General features: G+C 41.8%; 1 protein-coding gene across 9 annotated transcripts in view; it reads right to left on the reverse strand.

Annotated features, from left to right (window-relative positions):
• Nav1 (neuron navigator 1) overlaps positions 1-27,065 on the reverse strand; it is a 257,283-nt gene that overhangs the window by 44,355 nt on the left and 185,863 nt on the right. The window lies entirely within an intron of this gene.

Here is a 27,065-nt window from a genome sequence, read left to right on the forward strand (position 1 = left end):
GCCTCAGCCTCCCAAGCCACTGCTATAACAGACGTGCGCCACTGTGCCTGGCTCCTTGTTATCCTTTTAAAATAAGGTGATAACCTGGATAAGTGTTAACATTGTGGCCACAAGTCATATTTGGCTAGTGAGTACTTGAAATGTAGCTAGTTCCAATTAAGATTGCAGCAAATTCAAAGACTTAGTAGGAAAAGGAAAATGCAAAATATCTTATTAATAATTTATATATTCATTCAATATTAGAAAATCTATTTTAGATAAATTGGGCTAAATGAGACAATGTTCAAATTAATTTACTTGTTTTCCTTTTAAAAATGTCTCCACTAGAAAATTTAAAATTACATATGTGGCTTGCATTGCATTTCTATGGGAAAGCACCGACCTAAACAGGAAACTTTTGGTCAATACAATGTCAGCTTTGAAAAGCCGAAATTCATTGACTTCTACAATCTTTACACTTGACTCTTGACCTGAAAAAGTTATAGTCTGCAGTTGAACTCATCGGATCCTCTTTATGGAACCAAATGTGACAGAATTTTTACATGCATATATTGAGTTATCAGCCACCGTTTTCAGAAAGCATTCAGGAGATTAAAGAGGATTAGTGCTTAAAAAAAAAGATAATGGAAGAATGAGAGTGAAATTGGGTAATTTTGTGATGCTCAGTTTTGAAAATGCATTAAGCCCATCCAGAGATACTGCCAAAGTTCTTCAAATCAGTAACCTCACTGGCTGTCCACCCCCAAATGGCCTCAGAGAACTCAGGGGAATAGAGTGTCTGCTTCATTACATGTCTGTGGTTTGGCGGGCAGCAGTCACCAGCTTGATCTGGCCAACAGAGCCAAGCGATGGGAGGAAAGGATGAAATACATAGTGAGAGGCTGAGAGGAAGAGTGGGTGGAGCGCAAAAGACGCCAGTGTAAATTTTTTTGAGCTAAGAGTTTGCCAAGTCTTAAGCAAGGGTGAAGATCACCAAGAAGAAGGGACTCTCAAGAACAAGGTAACCAGAGTCTTCTACGAAATTGGAGATTATGTATAATTAGAAAAATGTATTTGGCGCTCAATATTTTCAGTAAGCTTATACTACTGCAGTCCGTCCAGAAAACAAATGTTTTCAGGAACTTCTTAAAGATACTCCCTAAGCTCCAGTTTTGAGTAACTATCTGATTAATTGGTTCAACATTCAAATGCGGAGGCTAACTTTGTGAATGGATGAAGGGCCAAAGATCTCCAAATTCAGATTTAAATCCTGAAGACTGATTACTTGGTACTGCTGGCACTAGTAAAAAATCAGAGTTAGCGGTCATTACAGATTGCGGTCCTACCATCATAGGTACCTGTCCCAACATCTACAGATGAATTCTTACTCGGACCCCAATGGGAAGATGACAACGATTAATTCCAGCCGAAGAGAAGGGCCCCAAATCCAACAGCACTTTGGTTTTTCCGTTCCGTTGTGAATTCAGGTTGCCTTTTTCTTTTTCTTTTAAGTCACTCAGCTCTGATTTCTACAGTGACTACCAAAGGTCCCTGTGGCATTTAGAAAGGAGGCAGTGTAAATAAACACCATGAGTCTACAAAGCCACCCCAGGGTACATATGGAAAACTTCTACTGTCATTTCTGACGATGCTCCATGTAACAAAAAAGTGAGGAAACTTCTTCTGTTTGGTCCCAGCTTTAGTCTGACTGTTCTTTGCTCAAGTCCTAACCAGCTCAGCATGCCTACTTCAGCTCACTCTTCTTTCCTCAAAGGCCCAAGAATTTTTAGAAGTGTCAGCAGGGCCACAGGCTCAGTCTTAGGTGGAATTCTACTCAGTTAAAATAAAGCCACAAGTTTCTGCAACCTGTTCTAGTGGCAACCAGTGGCAGTAGAATTTTTTTTTTTTTTTTTTTTGGAGAATCAGCCTACTAGCATAGGGTACACGATAGGTCTGGAGAACTGGATGCCCTTTAAGTTATTTAGAAAATCCTGTGCATGTTCCATTTTATGGTATCTGGTGATACCTTCAGATTCTGAAATATCTATGACCCAGAACACTTTCTTTCAAACTATCCACTTGCCCTGTTAACACCCTGCCTCAAACACTGCCCTGTTGACTCCAGGGATAGAGACCAGGGCCTCGTGTCTACTAAGCATACACTCTATCACTGAGCTACATCCCAGCCCAAACTTAGACCACTCTTATGGACTGAATTATGTTGTCCCCAAATTGATATGCTGGAGCCCTAAATCTCAATGACTCTCCAGTATTTGGAAATAAGTCCCTTAGGGAGGTAGTTACGGTTAAGTGAGGTCATAAGGGTGGGGCTCTGATCTGTTAGGAATGGTGCCCTTAGAGAAGAGGAAGAGATGCCAGCGAGCTCTCTCAGTGCAAGCCAGAGGAAGGGCCATGTAAGGATACAGTGAGAAAGCGGCTGCATACAAGCCAGGTCTCACCGGAAACCAACTTTGATGGCGCCTTGATCTTGGACTTCTAGTTTCCAGAACTGTAACAAAATTAATTTTTTTGTTGTTTAAGTCACCTGGCTGTGGCATTTTGTTATGGAAACTCAAGTAGACTCGCATAATCATTAAGTGAGGAAAATTAGCTTATTTATTTACACATTAATATCCCCATTGGGTCACACTGGACTTTGACCACCTTCCTGATTCAGACTTGTTAACACCAGGTTTTTGATCCCGATAGCACAGGTGAAATAAAATACCTAATTCGATCAGCTAGAAAAGTAGAAGCTATGGATTAAGAAAGCCAAGGAGTCAAGCAAAGTAGAAGGAATTATCATTGCTGCTTTGACTTGGCAGCAAAATAATCCCAAAGAAATTTCATCTTTCTATGATGAAATCAGGTTCTATGTGAGCTCCCCCTAATGACACGATCCACAATTATTCAGCCTTTGCAAACAGCTTGGATAGCACTTTCTGGAACGAGATGGATGTAATTGGATTAGAGGTATCAATATATTTTATTGGGATCTTAATGTGGGAAAGGGTAATTGCAGGGTACTGGGAGAGATACAGAGAAGTGAGAATCTAAGGGGAAGACATGAGGAGGCTGTTTCCGAGATGTGGGCTAAAGCTTTGCCATGTCAGCTGGCAGGGAGAAGAATAAAGAGCAGAAAGTTGAGCTGTTGAACGGGAGACTCCTTAATTAGGACCAACTGTGGGTGCGGAATGCTGACTCCGCTGGCCACAATTTGTTTGAGTTTTCTCTAGTTTCAGAGATTTCCCTTTTTGCCTGCCCCCAAACCTTTCCCCTCCTCTCCTTCTTTCACAGGGGCAGGAATGAAAAAAAAAAAAAAAAAAAGCGCCTTCCTCTCTTGTTTAGATGTTCCTAAGCCAGGAAACTGAAATCCTTCGAAGACGAAAAGATAACTGAGAAGCTCTCTCGAGAAATGAGAAAAATTCTCAGGGATCCCATCAAATTCACCTTCAAGTGATAAAAAGCAGCTCTTGGAGCAGACTCTGGATTATTGAAACTGTGCTTCTATTGCTACCATCCATCTTTCCTTCCTTCCTTCCTTCTATCCCTCCCTTCCTCCTTCTCCTCTTCTTTCTTTCTCTCTTTCTTCTTTTTTCGGTGCTTGTAATAAAAAGCCACATCTCCAGCCCTTTTTCCTTTTTGTTTTGAGACAAGGACTTGCTATGTTGCTTAGGGCCTCATTAAATTGCTAAGGCTGGCTTTGTACTTGAGATACTCCTGCCTCAGCCTCCTGAGTTGCTGGGATTACAGGCATGCACCACCACAGCCGGCTTCCTTCTCTTTTTAAAACAATAGAGATGCCCCATTTTACAGATTTTTGAAAATGGTATTTGACCTAAAACTTCATGAGCTGCTTCCTGCTTCCTCTGCCATGTCTTACCCACATTCTTCCTGGGATGCTGCTTCCTTAGGAGTCTACTGCACAATTCCAAACCCATGACTAGGGGAAAGAAAATGATACCACAGTATTTGCATTTCTGCCTCTCTTCCAAACTAATAAAGAAATAAAAGGCAATTAATAATACTCTGAAAAGTAGGAAAGGTCTAAGTTAAGGGCCTAGAGCAGGGGTTGTAAATTTTTTTATATGTAGGACAAGATGGTAAATATTTCAGGTTTTGCAGACCGTAGGATCTCTGTCACAATTAATCAACTTTACACAGCATGAATGCAGCCATAGCTAAAATGTAAACAAGTAAATGCAGCTATGTTTCTTCCAACAGAATTTTATTTATAGGCACTGAAATTTGAATTTCATATAATTTTCATGCGTCACAAAACATTTTTCTTTTAATTTTTTTAAAAACCATTTTTAGCTTGTGGGTCATATAAAAAAACAGGCAGTGGACTAGAGTTGGCCTGACCGAGGACTAGATCAATAAAAGATCTCTAAAAATGAAAAAAAAATAACAACTCCTCAACTGACAAGTCCTGGCTGAAACAGCAACTCTGGACTAAAGGTGACCTCTTGGATTTCCACTTTTATACCTCTTCCAGTGCCTTTCTGAGCTAACCTGTTCAGTTTACAAGTCAAAACAAGACTTTTCTGCTCACAGTAAGACTGGCTCAGTTTTGACTCAGGAGGGGAAATAAGGGGGAGGGGGTGTGGCAGAGAAAGAAAAGCACCTCACTGCCAATCCTCCCTCCCAGAAGCAGGCAATGCCTTAAAGTAGCATGAGATTCAAACATATTTATAGCTTTTAGAATGATTTATGTAGGGCTGACAGAAGCAAAAATCCTTTTTAGTTAGAAACACGAATCCTGCTTCCCAGACAGGCTGGAAGAAGTCACAAAAGAATGCGTGTGTCCTGCATATGTTCCTCTTACACAAAAGGTGACAAGTTAAAGTGCTTGATGTGAACAGATGCCCTTCATCTTCAGATCTCAAGTCACACTGTTAGCTCACTGTGTATACGGAAAGAAGTGAAAGGGACAGGAATCAGGTCCTCCATTCAAACTCCTCGGCTAAAGAATCTGCAACTCGGGGCAGTTTCTGGCAGCTCCAAAAGCTTCTTCGGGCCAGACGACTGGTGCGAAATGCTGATCTAGCAATAAACACCTCCAGCCTGTGAGCTCCTCTTCAGGAATGGAGCTCCCACCACAAACCATACGACGTGCCAACGGAGAACCTTTTGAAAACATCGCTCCCCTTTTTTTTGACTTCTTTGTATCACGGTCAGTCTTCTCACATTCACCAGAATCCCTGGACTTCCATTATCGCCTTCTTTCCCTTTTTAGTCTATTAAATAGGAAGTCCACTTCCCAACCTCTACTTTGGCATTCCCACATCAGTACATTTCATCTTTTTCTGTGCACTGAGCCTTTCTTGTTCAGTTAAAAGTTTACATCTTGACTCCAAATAGAAGGCTCGTGAGCCGCCCAAGTTTTTCTGCCCATAATTACCCTAATGCTGTCCACATTCAATCTAACAAAGAAAAACAAAGCAGGGAACATCAAAAGGATCTAAGCCAGCAAAACAGACACAAACACAAATTCCAAATGCTAGAACATAAACAGAAAAATATTTATGTGAACTCCCTGAGTCTGAGTGTTTGCACACCACCACACTGGAGGGCACGGCGGTGGATTGGTGAGAGAGGCTGAAGAACCTCAGGTCCAGAGCCTTGAGCAAAAGCAGGGGGTGGGTGGGATTTGACAGGATGGTATTTTGTAGTGTACATAAAGGGAATGTCATCCAAATCCAGGGATTCACCACAGCCAATCAGTTATTGGAGTGTATTTTGCAAGTTAGGCTACTTATTTTCCATTTTAAAAATACACAGGGAGTGGGGGACCAATCCACTTCTCTCAGGAATTCACACCCTCCAGAGATCCCCAAGGAGAATACAATGAAGTTCCTCTAATACAAGTCAATGCAGGGTCACACGAAAAAAATAGCCGTTATCCTTTCACTAAATATAGAGGAAAACAAATAATCTCAGGCTGGTGGGAGAAGAGTAAGTAAAATAAAAAATGAGGCCATTTTCCAGATTATATAAGCTTTCTGATAACATTCTCTGCAAACCCTACTAGAATTACTTCAAGATTCTGACCTTAATGACTTTGGCTCCATGTCTACATTCTTATAACTTCTGCAACTTCTTTTTCATACCCTGTCCTCCTTTAAATTCCAAGCTAAAAATATCAATCATATATGATGGCAGTGGCCACATGGGTAGGAGAGTTCTTTCTTTTTACCTGTCTATAGGAAACTATAACCTGACATTTTGAAAAAGCTTCATTGTGACGCCAGGGGAGGTTTATCAATTTGTTACTGGGGGAGCTCATTGAATCTCTCAGTGAATGCTCCGATATCATGATTTCCAAAGAAGCAGTCGTGAGAAGGTAGGAGAACTTAAGGACACGTTTCACTTTGTTATTGAACATTTTTAATTTATGTGGATTCAACTGTCAAGATTTCCATTGTAGCAAAGCAATCCACGTAAAAGTCTGAGACTGCTTTGTGGGAAGTGGCTGTTCACTTAATCATCAGGCAGGCTGGGATCTGACTCAACATTAGCTATTACTTACACCCACCCAGTCAAGCTGAACCAATGTAACCTCTGCGCTGCTGGACAAACAGGCAGCAATGTCCTGCATTTAACCAGGCTGAAGTCCTCATCATTACTAAAAACTTACAGCTTTCTGGAAGACCACCCTATTAAATAATTTACAAACTTGAGAAGATAACCAAATGATAAAAATGAACACTCAAGATCTTTGCATCAATCATCCAACATCAGAAATGCTGAAGTTTGGGTCAGGGTCCCCTGAGGTCTGTGAAGTCTACACAGTCGTCTAGCTCACTCATTTGTTACCTTTCCATAAGTCTGTGTCACATTAGTTTCCCTATTTCTCTGTGAACAGTGATGTGCTTTGGGAACTCAGTATTTCTTAAGTACTCACTGTGAAAGGCATCTTTAATATGCTGTCTTTTGTAATAATCTATGGCATTTGATTTTGTCAAAAGGGTATGAATTTTACATTTCTAGAGGAGTTTCCAGATTTATGGTAATCAATGCAGATGTTCTAATCTTTTTTCTTTGTGAACAACACCAGATATCATTATTTTTTTTTCTCTTAACAAATTTATATTTGTTCTTAATAGAATTGAGGTAGTTCTTGATTCTTTAAAGTCAGTATTCACAGTATTTAGGGTCCAGCTTGCAAATATTCTGAAAATTTGGAATGATCTACAGTAAAATAAATCTCTAGAAGTTTAATGATGAGAAAAACAGAAAGGAAAGAAAGGGGAAAATGAGGCAATATAAATTTACTGACGTTTTAACATTGGATAATATAACTCATTCAAATTTGAGAAGGAATTCCTAAGAAAATATCTGTTAGGTGAAGAGAATCAGTTAAATTGAGCAAGTTCAAATTGCTAGACACAGCTTGAAAGAGGCTTCTGATCTAACTATTTCCCTAAGAGCACTGAGGCACGTTGATATACTCAATTCTAATACTTTTACAATTTTTAACCACTATTGTGTTTAGCATTTATTCATTTTTTCTTGGCGAGGTTGGAACTCCTCTCAATAGAATGTTAAAACAATGGTTATTCATGTAACTTACCACCTTGCAGTGTAAATATCAAGTTAAATTATCATATTGACTTCACTTTATCTCAAATACATTTAATATTTTAAAGCTGAAAACCAACATCCCAAAGTAGAATTTTCTTTTTTTCCTTTGAATTCTTTTTTTTTTTTTAATTTTTTATTGTGGGTTGTTCAAAACATTACAAATTTCTTGACATATCATATTCCACACTTTGATTCAAGTGGGTTATGAACTCCCACCTTCACCCCATACACAGATTGCAGAATCACATCAGTTACACATCCATTGATTTACAAATTGCCATACTAGTGTCTGTTGTGCTCCACTGCCTTTCCCATCCTCCACCCTCCACCCTCCCCACCTCTCCCCTCCCCTCCTCTCTCTCTACCTCCTTCACTGTATAACCCTGAGGGTCTCCTTCCATTACCATGCAATTTTCCTTCTCTCTCCCTTTCCCGCCCACCTCTCATCCCTGTTAAATGTTCAAAATGGATCAAGGAGCTTGATATCAAATCAGAGACACGCCATCTGATAGAAGAAAAAGTTGGCTACGATCTACAGTCGGTGGGGTCGGGCTCCAAATTCCTCAATAGGACACCCATAGCACAAAAGTTAATAACTAGAATCAACAAATGGGACTTACTCAAACTAAAAAGTTTTTTCTCAGCAAAAGAAACAATAAGAGAGGTAAATAGGGAGCCTACACCCTGGGAACAAATCTTTACTCCTCACACTTCAGATAGAGCCCTAATATCCAGAGTATACAAAGAACTCAAAAAATTAGACAATAAGAAAACAAACAACCCAATCAACAAATGGGCCAAGGACCTGAACAGACACTTCTCAGAGGAGGACATACAGTCAATCAACAAGTACATGAAAAAATGCTCAACATCTCTAGCTGTCAGAGAAATGCAAATCAAAACCACCCTAAGATACCATCTCACTCCAGTAAGATTGGCAGCCATTAGGAAGTCAAACAACAACAAGTGCTGGCGAGGATGTGGGGAAAAGGGTACACTTGTACATTGCTGGTGGGACTGCAGATTGGTGCAGCCAATTTGGAAAGCAGTATGGAGATTTCTTGGAAAGCTGGGAATGGAGCCACCATTTGACCCAGCTATTCCCCTTCTTGGTCTATTCCCTAAAGACCTAAAAAGAGCATGCTACAGGGACACTGCTACATCGATGTTCATAGCAGCACAGTTCACAATAGCAAGACTGTGGAACCAACCTAGATGCCCTTCAATAGATGAATGGATAAAAAAAATGTGGCATTTATACACAATGGAGTATTACTCTGCATTAAAAAATGACAAAATCATAGAATTTACAGGGAAATGGATGGCATTAGAGCAGATTATGCTAAGTGAAGCTAGCCAATCCCTAAAAAACAAATGTCAAATGTCTTCTTTGATATAAGGAGAGTAACTAAGAACAGTGTAGGGACAAAGAACAGATATCATTATTAAAACTATAGTTATCATATGTTCAACATTTAAATATGTATGTCAAGCATTTTGCTGGGTACTTATACATACATGTACAATCTCATTTCATCTTCATATTGATCCTGGGATAGATATTTTACCTATAAGAGAGCTGAAATTTAAGACAGGTAACATTCCATGTCCAACATCCCATGGCTAGTAAGAAACAGAGCCAATTTAATATAAAATTTGTGGGTTTTTTTTTTTTGGTACCAGGGATTGAACCCAGTGGAACTTAATCACGGAACCATATCCACATTCCCAGTCCTTTTTATTTTTTTTTCATTTTAAGACAGGGACTCTCCAAGTTGCTGAGATTGGCCTTAAACTTGTGATCCTCCTGCCTCAGCCTCCCAAGTCACTCGGGTTACAGAAGTGTACCACTATGTCCAGCAAAATTTGCCTTTTTTAAAACCACCTCATAGACTCATAGACTATAAATACTCCTATCATGAGATGTATAACTGAAGTTAAGGGTGATCACAGAATAGCAAAATTAAATTAGGTATTTACTTGGATCACGAGGGGACCATTTGACATTACTTCTGCAGTGCATTATTTGGCTGCTTTCCAAATGGTGTTCCACTGGAGAGCAAAGATCACTTATGCATCTCTAGGGGCTCTTTGTACCAAAAGGTGGTCTCCAGGTCAAATTTAATTTGTTTCTGCTCTGTCACTTCTACACTGAACCTCAGTAGTTACTGACACTTGGGATTTAGATCATGAAAAAGAAATGAAGTTAATTCCCAGACTTCAAAAGCCTGTAAACCAAAACAACGTGCTTGAAGGAGTGACATTGTCTTAGCTAACTACAGGAATGGCTTTAGCAGGTAGAAGTTGTAACAGCTCTGTAACTGACAGAAACCTTCCACAGTTGCTCAGACTGATTCCTACGGTTTGCAAAGACTGATCAGCATGCACTTTCTTCTTCTTCTCTTTCTTCCCTCTCTCTCTTCCTTCCCAGAACTGGGAACTGAACACAGGGCCTTGCCCATGGTAGCAAAGTACTCTACCACTGACCTACATCCTCAGTCCCCTAGTCCCTTTTTATGAGTTATACTTTGAGACAAGGTCTCACTAAGTTGCCCAGGCTGGTTGTTATGCTTTGGTGTCTCCAAAAAGCTCATGTGTTAGACAATGCAAGAAGGTTCAGAGGAGAAATGATTGGGTTGTAAGAGTCTTAACCCAATCAGTGATTTAATCCCCTGATAGGGATTAGCTGGGTGCTAACTGGAGTGTGGGTGTGATGCAGGAAGCAGGAGTTGGGACGTAGCTTTGGGGCTTTATATCTGGAGAGTGGACTCTCTCTGCTTTCTGATCATGATGTGAGCTGCTTCCCTCTGCCACACTCTTGCGCCATGACGTTCTGCCTCACCTCGAGTCCTGAGGAACGGAGCTGGCCTTCTATGGACTAAGACCTCTGAAACTGTGAGCCCTCAAATAAACTTTTCCTCCTCTATAGTTGTGCTGGCCAGGTCATTTTGTCACAGGAGCAAAACAGCCAGCTAAAACATTGGTATCGAAGTTGGGGATCCTCCTGCCTCAGCTTCCTGAGTAGCTGAGATCATAGGTTTGTGCCATTTGGTCCAGCAGTGCTTTTTTTTTTTTTTTTTTTTTGGTACTAGGGGTTGAATCCAGGGATCCAGGGGGCACTTAACCACTGAACAACATCCCTAACCTTTTTACTTTTTTTTTTTTTAAGACGGGGCTCACCGAGTTGCTGAGGCTGGTCTCCAACTTGCAATTCTCCTGCCTCAGAGCCTGCTGAGCTGCTGGATGCCAGCAGCAATACACATTCTTAAACATTATCACTACCCTATAAAAATCTCACACCACAGGTTTGCACTAGAATGGGTAGAAAACCAACCGATGCTGATGAGTCAGCAGGAGAGAAGCTGCTGATAATGTTCACTGTTTTAGCATTTGGTGGGTAGATCATTCTTTATGGATTGTCCCACTCTAGTACCTTTCCCTCTAGGAAAAACTTATGAAGAACCCTACCTGGCCCGTGAATATGAAGTCCACCCTTCTGAACCTTGCTCTACAAAGAAAGTATTTGCAATTCATGGGCAAAGATCCAAATACCACTGTTTTGGTGGGAAGAGTAGGAAATGCTGAATGAGTCCCACAGGTGGGGTCACTATATTAAGGCCTTTGGCCCGGGGCTAGGTGCCCTGAGGTCCCTGGGTGGGGGTGGGCAGTGCTGCTGTGGACTGACAGGGGTTGCTCTGCACATGGGTGCAACTAAGCCCTCCATGACCACCGGGAAAGCGGCTGCGGCATCCATAGGATGTCTCACTCCACCATGACAAGGCCAGCCAAGTAATACCTGTGATGCTTTGCTTCCAACAGCCTTGTCATTTTGGGTGGAACCCGCTGTTTTTCAGAGTCCAAGATTTTGATGCCCTGGTTCCCCGCATTTTAGGCTTTAGGGGTCATCTTGACAGCCATCAGCTGTCAAGATGAAAATGCTCAACCATAGAAAGCCCCGCCCACTGCTTCCTCTCCCCTTGTCAATCAACATCCCAAGCGATTGCCCATTGGTCTTCTTGGAGCTGGATGTCTGTGCCAAGATGCTCTCCTGGATATTCTCAGGGAAGTTCTCCTTTACACCCTCACCTCGGAAAGTGGTGCAAAATCCAGAGGCTTATTAGGGAGTGGCTACATCTGGCCACAAAGGAAGTCTTTGCAACTCATGGGCGAGAATCCAAACACCACACTTTTTGAATGAATCTGTGCCAAAAAGCAAATAGCTCTGGAGTTGGGCCCTGGGTTAGCCATGGATATGAGGGAGCTCTGTAGACTCCATTCCCCATGCAGAAGCGGTTGTTTGCCCAATCCTGCCAAGAATCAGAGCGCAAGAGAAAATGTGCTGTTCTCATGCCTTGCTGGATGAAAATAAATTCGGAATAGTTTCCCAGGTTGATGGCAGGTGTGACTGGTCAGCTGATTGAGGCAAATATCATTTGATGACACCCCTGGAGATGTGGTTTATGGTATGAACTACAGTGTGTGATCTTGCTGAATCAAGGCAGAATATCAAACATGGATACTGAAATCAGCTTCTAAACTCTTTCCCTTCCGGGGTCTTGAGGAAAGTTGTGTTTTCAGTTGTTCAATGGCATGTATGACACAAAAAGTCAAGTTACAGGGGCAGATTGTTGAACAGAGATTATGGGGATTGCTTCTTTGTCAGAACAATGTGACATTATGGCAAGGTTAAGAACCAGAAGTGCTGGATTGGTCAGCTTAACAGCTGTCTTTGTGGAGAGCTTGCTCTAACACACTTGTGTGCCAGACCTGCTACTATTATTGTAACCAGAGAAGAAAAAATTTGCAGTCAAGAAAGAATCATTTTCTGATCAATCACAAAGATAGCCAGAGTAGGGGTCAGGAGAGAAAGAAAGAAAGAAAGAAATTGCTCATTGGTTCTGTGTCCTTTTCCAGACCCCTGGAGAAAGAAGAGGTATTAAAAAAAAAATGTTGGCTGTATTAGAGGAGAAAACCTATTGGTCTGGAGAAGGAATTTTTCTCCAGGGTGAAAATGCAGAGAATTTCTACATATTGAGTCAAGTGAAGGCAAAATACTGACTAAAAAGCTAAGCAGCAAGGAAATGAGGATTTGGAAGCATTATTAAGGAGACCGTTTGGCGAGTTTTCCCTGCTTGGCAGCAACCCAGGATATTATCAGCCTATTTGGCCAGAGAGGTCAAATGTTTAAGTTATCAAATGTAAAGGCCCCTGAGACACTTCTTGAGTTCTGTGTGGACATTTGGCAGAGAGAGATGAAACCATATGGAGAGTGGGTAAAATGGTTTTGTTCCAGAATTAATAAGGAAGTATGAAGTGTTTAGGGAACTAAGCTTTTAAAATATGATTATGTGCTACAGAGTAGGTCGACTCTAGAAAAACACATGAGAACTGAAGGTTTATATACTTTTATATAAGCTCTGCATTGTGCTCACATTTGTTTATTTTTCCTTTGTTTTCAATCTGTTTCTTAGAACACTGCTCCTTAGCAGTATTTAAACCATTATGAGGCAATTTCCTCATGCTGGAGCTATTCTGCCCACCCTCCATAATTAAACAAAAAAAAAAAAAATTTTTTTTTCCCCTTCCTCTTAGGATCATCTTTTCCATTTCAGATACAGAGTTCCCTTTAATGATTTTCACCTTTTGGGTCTTTCCCCACATTAGTTGGCAAATCTCACAAGTCATACCACCACGATCCTTGTGTTACAGCCTCTCAGTGAAATCAGCCTACATCTAGTCATGAAAGACAGTTTAGTTCCCACCCTATACCAAGGCTGATAGGCAATCATTAACTGCCTCTTCAAGTAACAACAACAATAACAGCACAATCTTTCATGTCACTTTTTAAATGTTTTTATGTGAAACATTTAATTTTTATTTTGCAGTGGCAAAAGTTTTGTTGATTCTTTCTAGTGTTGCTGAAGACAGAAATCTGTCATATGTGAAGTGTCACCAGGGCAATATTTAAGACAAGGTATTAATAACATGTTGCCTTTACTCTGAATTCTCATGACTGGTATTTAAAGGCATTAATTTTTCTAAAGTAGTATCTCAAATTATTTAAAATCATTCCTCTATTCCTTACTGACATTAGAAAAACCATATCCAATATTATATTTTCAATACTTTTGTATAATTTTACTGTATATAACATACGTGTTTATATACATGTTGAATAAAATGAGTTATTTCTCTACTAAAAAAACGAATCAATAAAACAGGACAAAATAAAATTGTGGTACAAATAACAAAAAAATGTAACTCTCTAACAAAGATCATAGGTTTCAAAAGTAGGGGCTGGGGTTGTGGCTCAGTGGTAGAGCACTTGCCTAGCACGCATGAGGCACTGGGTTTGATTCTCAGCACCACATATAAATACATAAAATAAAGGTCCATTGACAAAAATATTTAAAAAGGTAAAAGTAGAGCTGCCCTAATCCCAGTGACTGGGGAGGCTGAGGCAGGAGGGTCACTAGTTTGAGGTTAGCCTGGGTCACTTAGTGAGACTCTGCCCCAAAATAGAAAATAAAAAGGGCTGGAGATGTAGCTCAGTGATAAAATGGCCCTGGGTTCAATACTTAGTAATGCAGAAAAAAAAAATAGTGAAAGCAGATAGAGCAAGTGATGCTGTTTCATTGCTCATAAGGCCCGTGGCAAGCATAGTCTACCTGCATTTGTAAGCTGGTCTTTGTCCTTTCAACTACCTGTGATCACCACCTCCACCTTACCTCATTTACTCCTGTACTCACTGGAATTTGACTTTCATTTCCACTGCTAGGGCAGCAAATATCTCTGGCAACAGCAGCCAAATTAGGATTTTTTAGACCTATCTTTCTGACTCTGAGTTTGACCCTGTCAGTTGCTCCTTCAAATTCTTCCCTCAGTGATAGCGTCATCTTCCTGTTCCTCCCTATCCAGATTTGTTTCTCTTCCTCTGCTCACGCCTTCAACCTTGGTCTTTCATTTTATGTGGCTCTCGACATAATGGTATTCTTCTCCTATCTATTCCCTGGGGGCTCTGATGGTGTGTGTCTTCCTGTACTGGGTGAGAATGTTTGAGTATAAAGGTCCGGCTCAGAGTAAATTCTCAATAAATGCCTGCTGAATGACTGAATCAAGGGGCCACCTGGGAATATCTTCCCCAGTATAGACATGGTGACATGGTTAGAGAAGACCACAGAGTCTTGTATCAGTTAAGAAAGCAATATGAAAAACCAACATTTGCTGAGTGTTTTCCTTCAAAAGAACTTGATGCCAACTTCTAGCTTTCCCCTTCTTTAGGCATGCATCCCCCATCAAATGGACTATATACCTGCTTCTGGCAAAGAGTTTCATAGTTTCATCATGGGATCCATAATGGGTAAAAATCACACTAGGGCCTTTAGTAACCCCATCTTTAGTTTAACAACAATACAACTCTTTACCCACCAAACAGAAGCCAATCCTTTATGTGGCACCTGATGTGTTTCTGGAAAGTTTTCCCAGACCAGACAAAAAATGGCAAGGTAGAAGCAAAACTGGATGTAAGACTCTGTGTAAAATGTTTAACCCATCATAAAAGGCTGAAGCCTCATCATTTTTGTGGGAAACCCTTAGTGATCAAGCTGAGCACTGTCACTTTGAAAACACCCCTGGAGAAGCATCGCTGAGGCTAAGCACTTCCCATTCTAACAAGGGAATTTGAAAGATGCACTTTCAAATGTACTTTTTACTCCTAGATAGTAGCCAAACTTAAGGCCACTAAATTTTCCTGCCACACAATGGATAGTGGAATTTAATTAAATAAGAGGCTTCTCTAGTTACCCAATTACGGGCTGAAATTTAATATAGCACAATTGCTTCTGCTTTTACATTCACAAAATATGCAATGTAGTCCTTACGGGAGTCTCATCAATTCTGTACCCCAAGATGAACTGCAGTACTTACGCTACAGTGGCTCTGAAATAAGCCATTTGAAAAGCATTTATATGATCATCTTTTCCCATGAAGTAGTCACTTCTCCTTAGATCATGAACGCACTTCATTTGGAAGATAGTCATGAGGGACCAAGAGAACTTTCGTTGCTTGGGGGATGTGGGTTTCCAATTCATTCTCAGATCCTCGACAAATCTCAGATACTATACAAGGTAACCTTTAATTTGAGCCTCCCTTCCCCAGAACACAACCCATACATTCTTTCCTAATGTAAAGATCTCCAATAACAGCATAAAACTAGCAGTTAATAATAGGTCCCAGCATGTAAATTACAGTGGTCTCCAAAAATAAAGCTTCATGGGGGAAAAATTTGCAAGTTACCACTGTGAGGTAGATGCAGCAAAAGAACAGTTTCCTCACACCACGGAAATCTGGATGTCTCTGCACAACTGGCATACAAGTATTCTGAACAGTCCTTAGAAATGATTTTGTTTGTGTGTAAACCAAGCTATGACTTTTCCCTACCTCGCCTCCCTGTCTCCCTGTCCTCAACCAACCTTGCAATTAAGCACCCAAAACTTGTTCATCAGTCTGTCTGTACATTTTTAGAGAGCAGTAAGTGGATGGCGGGCATGGTGGGGAGCTGTAATCTGCTACCTTCTTAGCACTTTGTCTAAGGTGACTGGAACCATGTGTTATTTGTGAAGTTTTTTTCCTTGCCAAACAGCTTATAAGTGCTTACATCCTTGAGACCCTTAGAGTAAGAGTGCTTGTTAAGGATTTCAAAAGAAGTGCTCCCAAGAGGCCCTCTAGAGTCCTGCATTCTGAATAGCTTCTTCCCCCACTAAGATTCTCCACTCTTCCACGGAATAGAAGGTTCACTTGTTTCTTTCATCCAGGTCTTAAGGAAGGTTGAGTCATCAGGGCTCCCATGGGGGAGGGGGAAATCAGTGCTCTGGCCTCCGAGGGCATTGTAATTTTTATAGACCTCTTGCCTTCATCTTTATTTTGAAATCAACTGCCTTCTTATCTTAAGTCATTTAGTTCATGGACTGCTTACTCTTGGTGACATATCTTTGTTGAGGGCTCTGAAGGTTTTCACTTCAGAGAACAGGACAGCTGAATACCACATTGTGCATGGGGCCAAAGGTCAGCACTGCAGAGAAAGCCCAGCTAATGCATTGTGAAAGACCTTCATTTTTTATGGGTGAGTTTTCTATGCATGTGAAAGTAAGCACATCTCTCACCAATTACAAAGCTTTGAACAAAAAGAATGAGAACAAAAAGCGATCTTAATTCTTAACCAATAAGTGGATGAAGTAAAGACCTAATTCCAGAGAAACAAACCACACACAGGTGTTCAGGCAAGGTAAAAAGGCCCTTATATGCCTCAGGCATGACATTCTGCCTGCTTACAGATGAGGAATGAATGGGGGAAAGCATAATAGGCAACTGAAAACATTTAAACTTCTCAAACCCTCACCTGCAAATGTCAGAGTCACCAGACATTTTTGAAAGGCAGATGTTCTACCCAGTTTTTACAGAATCAGGTATTGAGGTATCTGTAGTGCTTGGCAAGTATGGACACCAGACCATTTTTGTTACAGGGTAGGCTTTCAACACCCCAGAAGAATGGATTGCATATTTCTGTAGCAAATCCTTACTGATGCACTTTGCATTTAGACAAAATTCCATTCCTTCCATATCATCTCCCACCCATTATAAGCCTGTCACTGCTGGTGGCCTTCCTTCTCCTTCAAAGATGGGAAAACTAAGGCTGAAAGCTTTGCCTTGGATCATGGAACAAGTCAGTGGTGAAGTCAGTATTAGATCTCTGGGTGCTTCATCTCTTCACTTCAGTATTTAAAAAAAAAAAAGGTACTCCAACACTGGCTGGATATAAAACATGCTTAGCAAGACATCAACCCTTTCCCCAGCTTCTCTAAAGGGTCTTTTTATTACGCTGTCTTCAAAATGCCTCCTGCCACATCACCTCCCCAGGATAAGAGGGAGAACAGTTTTTGTTATCTAAAGATATATATCTTAGGAAAAAATAACAAGTTTGAGAACACAGGAAATGACTGGCTAGGAAATTACTTTTGGTATTAACATGCTTTTCTTGGGCAACTATGAGTGAAATCTGTTCTGAGATTTAGGATCAGTCTGGGGCTTCTGGCATAATCCTTAAAAAAGTCAAACGAAGGAAGACTGAAATTAAAAGAAGAGAAGGTTAATCAAAATCAAACTGGTTGTTTCTGGAGAAGATGCCTTCAGGTCACAGACAGAACAAAAACATCCTGCTCTTTCCTCCGTTCTGTTCTGATTCAGGGTAGATGCAGACCACTTGACAGTTCAGAAAAGAGGTCTTCACAATTCCACCCTAGGCTCCAGGTCTCTTCCAAAAGCAGTCTGTGCCAAAAATCCCTGTCTGCCTTTCTGAGATTTGGAAGAAAAAATCCCTAATGGGGCACCTCTTAGAGGTGACAGCCCCCGGGGGCATTAACCAAGTGTCAGGTTTGAGAAAATATAAAAGTCATCAATTATCACTCCAAAGAAGTTGAAAATATATGGGGACACAAGATATGACTTGGGCACTAAAAATACATTCTCTGTTCTTCACTGGGGAGAGCTTAGTTCAGTCTTGCATAGATGTGGAGAAAGAGAGAAAAGACCTCACCTTGTAGCTTTCTAGCCCATTTTAAAGAAAAGGAACCTTTTTATTCTCCCTCTAACACATTTACCAGAAATCTTCGATGTATAAAGCACATACACACAGGGCTGCTCTGGCAGACAGGGAGGCAGAGGCTCAGGAGCCACCTGTCCCCTCTGTTCTTCCCCTCCCACTTGGTTGCCCCTTAAACCAAGAACCATTTGATTTCAGCCATTCTCTCCCCCCAACACCAATATACCAAGTCATCCAGGCTAATGGATGCTTTTCTTCTTTTGAAAGACTTCCAGGGAAGGACCTTCTACATATTCCTCATTAACATGTAAAATCCTTACAACAGTAAGTCCTTGTTACAGAAAATTATATAGCAAGATGCCAGTGAACCTCAGTGCCTTGGAAAGTCCTAGAATCCACAGAGTTTTCCCTGACACACTTCTGCTTTTCCAGCCCCTCTCTTTACGCCCATCTGCACAGTACATAATTATCCCCAGCATCCGTTTCTTGAAAGTGGAACAAAATTTTAATGACACATGACAATCTGAAAATCTTTCTAGTTTTCTAATCTCCTCTAACAGTTAAGTCCAAACATTTACTTCAAGTTTTCTTAGCCATTTGCCTTTTCAAGCTTTCTAAACCCTTCGATGTAGTTTTGAGAGAAACAACTTTCTTTTTATGTTCCTATAGCATCAACTGATGTGATGACTAAATTAAACAAGTTCCACTGGCATCAACAGATTTGGGAACACACCACAAGTCTTGGAAAGCACTCAGTGTGACTGGTGGTCACAGAGGGTATAGGTACACCAGAGAGCTGGCCACTGGCAGCTCATACTCCCTAGGTAGAAGACACCTGCCTGGTGGGTAGAGAGAACAAGTCAGGGAGAGGGTTCTGCTGCATCGGATGCCCAGAACCATTTTAGGAAGATACGAGTGATATCCACAAGGCTAAAGGCACATCACAGCTCCATTTCTAACCTTTGTTGCTCTTCAACATATCTCACCTGTTTCACCTCTGAATTTCTTTGCTAAATATAGAGATCAGACACGGGGATGAGGAAGCTGGGATGACAGAAATAAAAATGCAGGTTACTCCTGAATCTTTGGGCTCAGGTCATGTGACCAGCATTATTTTCCTTGGATGGCATTATTTTACTGGTAGAACTGTTCTGAGTTTGAGTTAGAGCTCAAGCTTTTATGAAAGAAACATGGAGTAGTTAAAAGGCTGGTCAGAGCTGACTGTTATTTGAAAACCAGACACTAAACCCAGGAATTCTGACTTCTTTGGGGGGCTCCTACAGGCTCCACGGCCTCCCTGGCACAGCTAATTTTTTTCCAAGGGCTTTTGGACACTCTGGGGATCAAAGCTGCTTTCACAATGAACAGCTCTGTGCAAATTCCCAGAATTAGTTTCTCAGATAGCAGGAGAGCTCCCAAACCAGGCTGCGCATGAGTAAGCAATGATTTCCTCCCTCCTGCAAGAGGCACACGGTTACTTTCTCAGAGAGAGGGACGAGGGACACGCTGCTCTCTTTCACCCCCTGGGGTTCCGAGGCAGGCGGAGCCTGGTGGGGACTCCTAGGTTCCCTGCTGAGGTAACTGAAGTGCAGCTGCACAGACTCCAGATTCCAGCTCCTTTCTCAACACCCCACACATGGCAAGCTCTGGCACCACAACTTTGCCAGATATTCCCATAGAGGACCCAGAAAAGAAAACCATCTGAAAGACTAGGGCAGATGTGAGGTGCACCAGTAAAGGATGAAAGCAATTTCTACAGATCACGTGAAAAAAATGGGGTTTTTATTATACCTCCTCCCTCACATTTAATTTATCAGAGTGGGGGAAGGGAGTTGTTAGTAAATGGAACAAGGCAAATTAATTAATTAACATATTGCTCATTATTGCTGAAATGTAATCATTCTAAAATGTACTATGACACTGAGAGAGTGGCTTTTATGAGCTCTCAGACAGCCACTTTTCCAGGACAAGGTGACTCGCCATCTGCTCAAGATCTGCTCAGTGCTAGCCTAGAAGGCACCTACCTGCAAAGTTGCTAAGTCCCCAATATACAGGACCCACTCATGTGGGGTTGTAGAAGGGTCCTGGGTGAAGGATCCAATGATAAGCACTCCATAGCCACAAGCATGGGAATGGGTTGAGAGCCCAGGGCAGGAAGTTACAAAGATGATTACCTAGGGCTGGGGCTGGGGCTGGGGCTGAGCAGTAGAGCGCTTGCCTAGCTCGTGGGAGGCCCTGGGTTCCATCCTCAGCACCACATAAAAATAAATAAATAAAGTAAAGGTATTGTGTCCAAGTACAACTAAAAAATAAATATTTTTTTTTTTAAAAAGACTGATTACCTAGAATTTATGAGAGCAGATTAATGGGGGGCAACAGTACAAATTATGGGAACCAAATACATATATAATATAGGAAATAGGAAAAAATGGCACAGACTTCAAGACTGTGGAAATATATCACAATATAACACAGGATTTTGAGGGAATTTGTCCCAGAGAAGAGCAAGGCATTCATTTCCAGGGTTCTGATAACTAATCGCGCATTGCTTTCCAACCGCATATCACAGACAAGAAGCAGCAGTGTCCAGGACTGTCCCCCAGAAGACAGCTACTGTCTAAGCCATGCATCTGCAGGTACTATTCCAAATATCCATGATACCCAGGAGTAATCCCAAGTATCTGTTTTCCTTGAGGGCCTTTGAGCCACAATTCCGACCACTGGTACGTGTGCTATTTTTGTTGAACGCTGTTAAAAACCTACTTTTAAAATTATATCATTAAAAATAAATAAGTAAAAGTAAAAACAATTTTCTAAAAAATTAAAAACATATAAAACCACATAGTTGGCAGATCCCAGAGATGAAAACCTGACAGTCTAGTGTAGTCTTATAGAAGAACTGAAAATAATCCATGGGAAAATGTTTCAAGCCTGAAAAATAACTTTCTCACACAGAAAGCATGAAGGCCAGCAGTACAGAGCTGCCACACAGCCTCAAGAATGGGGCCTAGATGGGCACAAAAGAGCGGGAAGGACTTTATGTAGCAGTTTCTTTACTCATTGCCTGTGGATTCCAGGGCCACATAAATTCTTTTCAAGGTGCATCAGGCTCTCCAGTTTCTCTGCAGTCACCTTTTGAACTCCCAGAATTCTGCCACACTCACTGTCCTCCTACCTAATGTGCTGCTTCTTGCCCAGATGCCAATCTTTCTTTTTGTGTTTGACTTGCTGGCCTCCTCTTTCCAGTGACTGTTATTCCTGGGTCAGTACTCTACACCTAACTCCATCACAAATTAATCATATCATAATGTGGACTAGAATAGGTTGTCTTATTTTTTTTTTGTAGTGACTGACACCTAATAAATAGTATTATTAGTAATTAGTATTATTTAATTAATAAATATTTACTTGGTGGATTTGCTTCTATCTCATTTACCTGTTATATTTCAGGAAGCATGATTTAACTCAATCTGAAGAGTTCTAAGTGAGAGGACACAGGGTCAATATAATACATACAATGCTGTACTGCTAGAGAAGCCATTTATTTATTTATTTATTTGCAGTGCTGGGTGTACATCCCAGCCCTTTTTATTTTTCACCTTGAGATAGGATCTCCCTAAGGTGCCTAGGCTGGCCTCCAAGTTGCAATCCTGCCTCGGCCTCCCAAGTAGCTGGGATTACAGGTGTGCACCACCACATCTGGTAATGTAAGCTCTTATAGTAGTAGTCTATTGGATTTTTCTGGTCTTCATTAAAAGACCATTTTTGCATTCTACTGTCATATATAACTAATTAGAACAAATAAAAAAGTAAACAAAATATAAAAGAAAAAGATCATTATTAAATTCTACATACACATCACTTGAATAAAAGTTCCTGGCCTCTGAGAATTTACAATTTGACCAAACTACCAGCATATAATGAAAGAAAAATATATAGATAGATATAGATGTAGATATAGATATGTTGGAAAGCAACTCCCCAGAAGGTTAGGAAACTTCTATTAGCAGCTCTCCTTATAGAATATGACCATCCCAACCATACATGGTAGCACAAGTTTGAGGTCAGCCTGGGCAACTTAGTAATACCCTGTCTCAAAATATAAATAAATAAAACTGCTGAGTGAGCTGGGGTAGCTCAGAACAAAGCACCCCAGTACTGCAAAAACAAAGAATAAAAAAAAGAAGAAAATGATCATCTCAAATGGAAAGTTATTCTCAAGTTTGCAGAAGCACCAAGATTCTCAGACTTACACATTCTAGAGAGGAATGTTCACCGAGCCAGAGCTGAGTTTGTATTTCTGCTCCACTACTTTCTGGCTGTGACAGGGAACAGGCACTTTCCCTCCCTGAACATATGCTCACAGCGCAAAAATGGTCATATCACCATCAGCCTTTCAGGGGAGCTGGAGGAGTAAACAAGACATTAAAGTACCCAGTTCGGTGCCAGCAGACTGTAAGTAGGTGCACACTCCTCTCTGCTCACCCCTTTTTGAATAAACAACCCATCTACTACTTAAGTGGAACTTGCATTAATATGCTATTGGAAAACTAGTTTATGAGGAATTTCTTACTTGCTCTATCCTCTGTAAGTCCATGGATTCTATCAAGCCTTTCTTGATGTGCTCAGCACTAAGGACCAGGCTGTTGTGTATATACAGGAGGTGGGGGTGGCTTGATGTTTCTTTTCCAATGATGAGTCAAAGTCTTCATGGGAAAGGGGGTTTCAGATTTAAAATGTCCAGTCATGTCCAAGAATTAAACATTTCTAGGAAATTCCTGGAGCATTCCAAAAAAGACTGACAATGAATTCTCATATCCTACACATTCTCCATCTGGCTAGAATTATTTGACTATGCTTTAATGGCAAGGGCAAGGACAATCTAAGGACATTTTATTATATCATGAACTTAACTTGAAATGACACTGACTCCCAGGTCCTGGAGACACAAGCCAGCACCACTATCAAAGGCTTCCAGATAGGAATTCTGGCGGTAGTGGGTGATGACAAATTCATTCAATTATCATTCAATTATTATTCATTCAATTGTCTCAGAGGATTCTGTCTCAGACACAGAATCAACATGACTGAAGAAGTCACACTGCTGGTGCGTCCGGGCAGAGAATCTGGAGGATGATTCAGAATTTCTCAATTGGGGAAAGTTCCCTGTTTTCTAAAATGAACTCTTGTCCCTCTGGGAAACTCTTGTTTTTCTTCCAGGCCCATCACCTCCCCTGTGAAGTCTTCTGTGACCACTCCAAGTATGAGCCCTCCCTGCCCTCACCCACACACACTGCACATGTGATCTGGTACACTTATTTGCTTCCTTCAGTCTCCTCCAGCAGACTGTATTCTCCTGCAGTGATTTGCTCTTATAGTTCTCATGATTTGAAATTATGTTCATTAACTTTTATTTCCTGTTTTCATCGTAAGATTATAAGGTCTGAACGCAGAGTCTATGCCTGTCTTGCTGATCAGTATTGTATTCCCAGTATCCAGCACTGTGCCTGGCATCTGAGGTGCTCACTAGAGTTTGTTGAATAAGTGAATTAATAAGTATATAAATGTCAGTCTTAGGGTTCAGCTCTGTGCCTCCGTTACCCAGCACAGTTGATGGGCACAACGTTACCATATAATAAAAGTTGAATGAATATGGCTGCTTTTTGAAAAAAAAAAAAGGTTAAGTTTTAAAAAATGGTTTATATTTATGTAAATTACTACAAAATAGCATATATAAATATACCATCCTAATTAGTATAGATTTTAGACTGAACAGAAATCTGAAGACAGGCAATTATGAACATAAGTAAAAATCAAAGACAGATTCTGAGCCAGAGAGCTCTAGACTATTATACTGATAGGTACCCTCATTAGATCCTAGCAAGATGGAAGAATGCCAAGGGAAAAAGGCAATCTAAAGAGTACAGGAGACTCCTGAGGCTGAGTGGGACTTCAACAGGTCATAAAAGTTCAAATGTTCAAAGCTCTCTGCTCTTTATATTATCTCATTGTCATTACTCCATCCTAGTAAGGTACACAGGTTAGGGATCATGTTCATTCCATAAAGGGGGAAACTGAGTCTGCAGACTAAATAACCTCGGTAAAGTCACAAAGCTAATTAGAAGTGGAGCATGTTCCAAATCTGGTCAGCCTACCCCAAGTTTAGTAACCTTCCCACTACATTCCTACTAGAGTCCCAGACCAACCCCCACCTCTCCCACTTCACCATCTAACATTCCCAGGCCCTGAGTAGGCTGATGTCAATGAGAAATATCCTTATCACACAATAGTTAGTGTTGGCTTTAAAGTCAAATAGACCTAGGTGTGAGAACAAATTCCTCTACTGTAACTATTTTTACTTAATCTCTGTGCCTCCATTTCTTCATCTGTTAAATGGGATGATAACAAACTATACCTCTTAGGGTTGTTGTGAAGATTAAATGAAAGAACACATATAAAGGCCTTAGCACATGTAGTGTTTTAGAGTGACATGGTATAGTGAGAAAAGGTGACTGGTTCAGATGTTGGGCAGACTGCTATACACTAAGCCCTCCTTATTAAGATGCTTCTTGCTTAGCACCTCTCTCCCCAGAGACTTGTCAGGAAGGTTAAGCCAGTAAGTGTGGTTTGCCTGTGGGGTGTGTGCCTAGTCCCATAAACCCCTCTAACAAGAAGCAGCCATTGGCTTTACAGTCCCTAGGTATTTGTCTTCTCATAGAGGTTGAGTCTGTGCCAAGCCAAAGCCCTCTGACCTAGGAAGTCTCTCTGTAGGTCAGGCAAATGCAGTAAGCAGGTCTTGTTCTCATGGATCTCCAGACTTTACCTGATGGTTCTTTCCAGGTGGTGTGTAGGAGAGAGGGCAGAATGGCCGGGACGCCTGGACTCCACACATACTGGGGCAGGAGGAGAGAGAAAGAGGTCTCCAGGTGAGACCATGATGCTTGAAGTATGCAAGAATGGTGTTTACAGATAGAGCTTCCATGGCAGAGGCAATAAGCCCAGGCATCTGAGATGATGGGCATCTTCTCTAGGGCAAATGGAGGCACTGGGAACAGATCTCAGCTCACTCATCAAAAGCTGCTTATGGAGACACTTGAGGGCCAATTAAGTGATTCACCCTATACCCCCACATCCTCCCAGTGCTGCCTCCTTTGGAGATTAAGGGGAACCTGAGCCTGTAGAGAAATCGTTTCTTTGATCCCCTGGTCCCCCGCTGGCCCCAACCAAACATCATTTACAGGGAAGGTTTCAAGCTGTCCCCAGAGCAAAGGGTTGAGTTAGGCTCCCCCTCTGTGGACTAGAGCCAGGCTTGTTAAATTTTATAATTGAAGTGTGGCAATTCCAGGACTGACCTGCACTTTACAACATCCCTCTCTCTTTGCCTGCAACTCTTGGGCTAGGATGGAAAAGAAACCACAGGCCCAACCCCGCCCCACCCCAGCAGGCAGCAGGCTGGGTAGGTGTAATGTGACCTGCTTCTCTCCCAGGGCTATGGCAGACAGGTCCCCACCCTGGCACACCTGCCCAGAAAATGTTTCTGGTAAAAAGCTAGACAAGTTCTCAACAGCTGTGCCCCCAGGATAGGACACTAAAATCATTACAAAGGCCAGGTTTCCCCTGGAAGGGTGGGGCTGAGGAAGAGTGCAGGGAGAACACCAATTCAAAAAAAAAAAAAGCAACAAACATATTTTCCCTGGAGCAGCCTAGAAAAGGCTGTTGAATAGGAAGAAGTAATAATGGAAAGGGTTCAGGAGTCACACAGAGGATTTTCGTGCCTCCCAGCCGCAGTACAAATCTTGGTTGGGTGACAATTTTCCTTGCACAGCATGAGTGAATTCTAAGTAGGTTCTAACTGGATTGGCAGTGATGGAAGGGAGGCTGGTGGTTTGAACAACCCCTTTTCTCTACTTCTTCAGGCTTTGAGACTCAGCCCAAGATCTCACCTGAAGAAATAATCCCTAAGGGTCCCTAAATGGATCTATTCTCTATGCATGAACTGCTTCATTTTATGACAGCCTAACCAGTCATCTTAGCAATCTTACCAGTCATCACATTCCAGATGGGCTGCAAGGCTGTAGTCTGTGTATTGTGGTAGGGGACAAAAAGTTCCGGGCCAGCAGGACTCTGGCTTCCAAGGGGCCTGGTGTCTCCATCCTGTAGCAGGAAGGCACTGAGGCAGATGCCTCTCCCTTCCCTAGCTTTGCCCAATTCTTTGCTCTTAACCAGGCCTTTGTGTAGTGAGTTGCTACTGAGTCCCAGGAGAGTACTTGGGGTTCCCTCCAAGGAAACAGGAGGCAACAGGAGCGTGTTACAGGGTGCAAGTCTGGGCTGTTGGGGCTCAGAGGGCTCAGCGGTTTGGGGTGGGCGTGGCCTCCCATGCCTCTCCCTGACCTCCAACTTCCCAGAGGCTGCAAGGTCTGAACCAGGCGGAGAGGATGGAGTGTTGCACAGGGGTTCCAGCCATGAGGTGGGAAGTTCCCCAAAAACCCAGAAATCCCCAGCCCTCTTTCTCAGGCGGCTGGAATTTTCTAATCCTCCCCTGGAAGCCAGTTTCCAAGTCAGCTCAGAGGGTCCTGGGGCTGGCTGCGGTCATATTTACTTCCCTTTTATGAAGGAGCCTCTGTGCACGTCCTCACCTTACAGGACTGCTCTGCTGTCCCTCACAGTGGGACTCCCCAAATCATCCAAGCTCTCAGATTTTTACCCCTTCCCAGGCTAAAGTCCCAAGCTTCACTCCTGGAAGGATCCAACCAGCGGTGGGGTCACAAATACTACGCCCTTTCCCTTACTCACCCCCCCCCCACGTTCTTCGGCCTCCCACCACCTCCTTTCACCCCAAAACGACTCCTACTCCCGAACTTCGGGGACCAGCGGGAACCTTGGCTGAGTCGGCTTGCGCTGC

The sequence above is a fragment of the Marmota flaviventris genome, chromosome 12 (assembly GCF_047511675.1).
Source record: "Marmota flaviventris isolate mMarFla1 chromosome 12, mMarFla1.hap1, whole genome shotgun sequence".
Taxonomy (NCBI): Eukaryota; Metazoa; Chordata; class Mammalia; order Rodentia; family Sciuridae; genus Marmota; species Marmota flaviventris.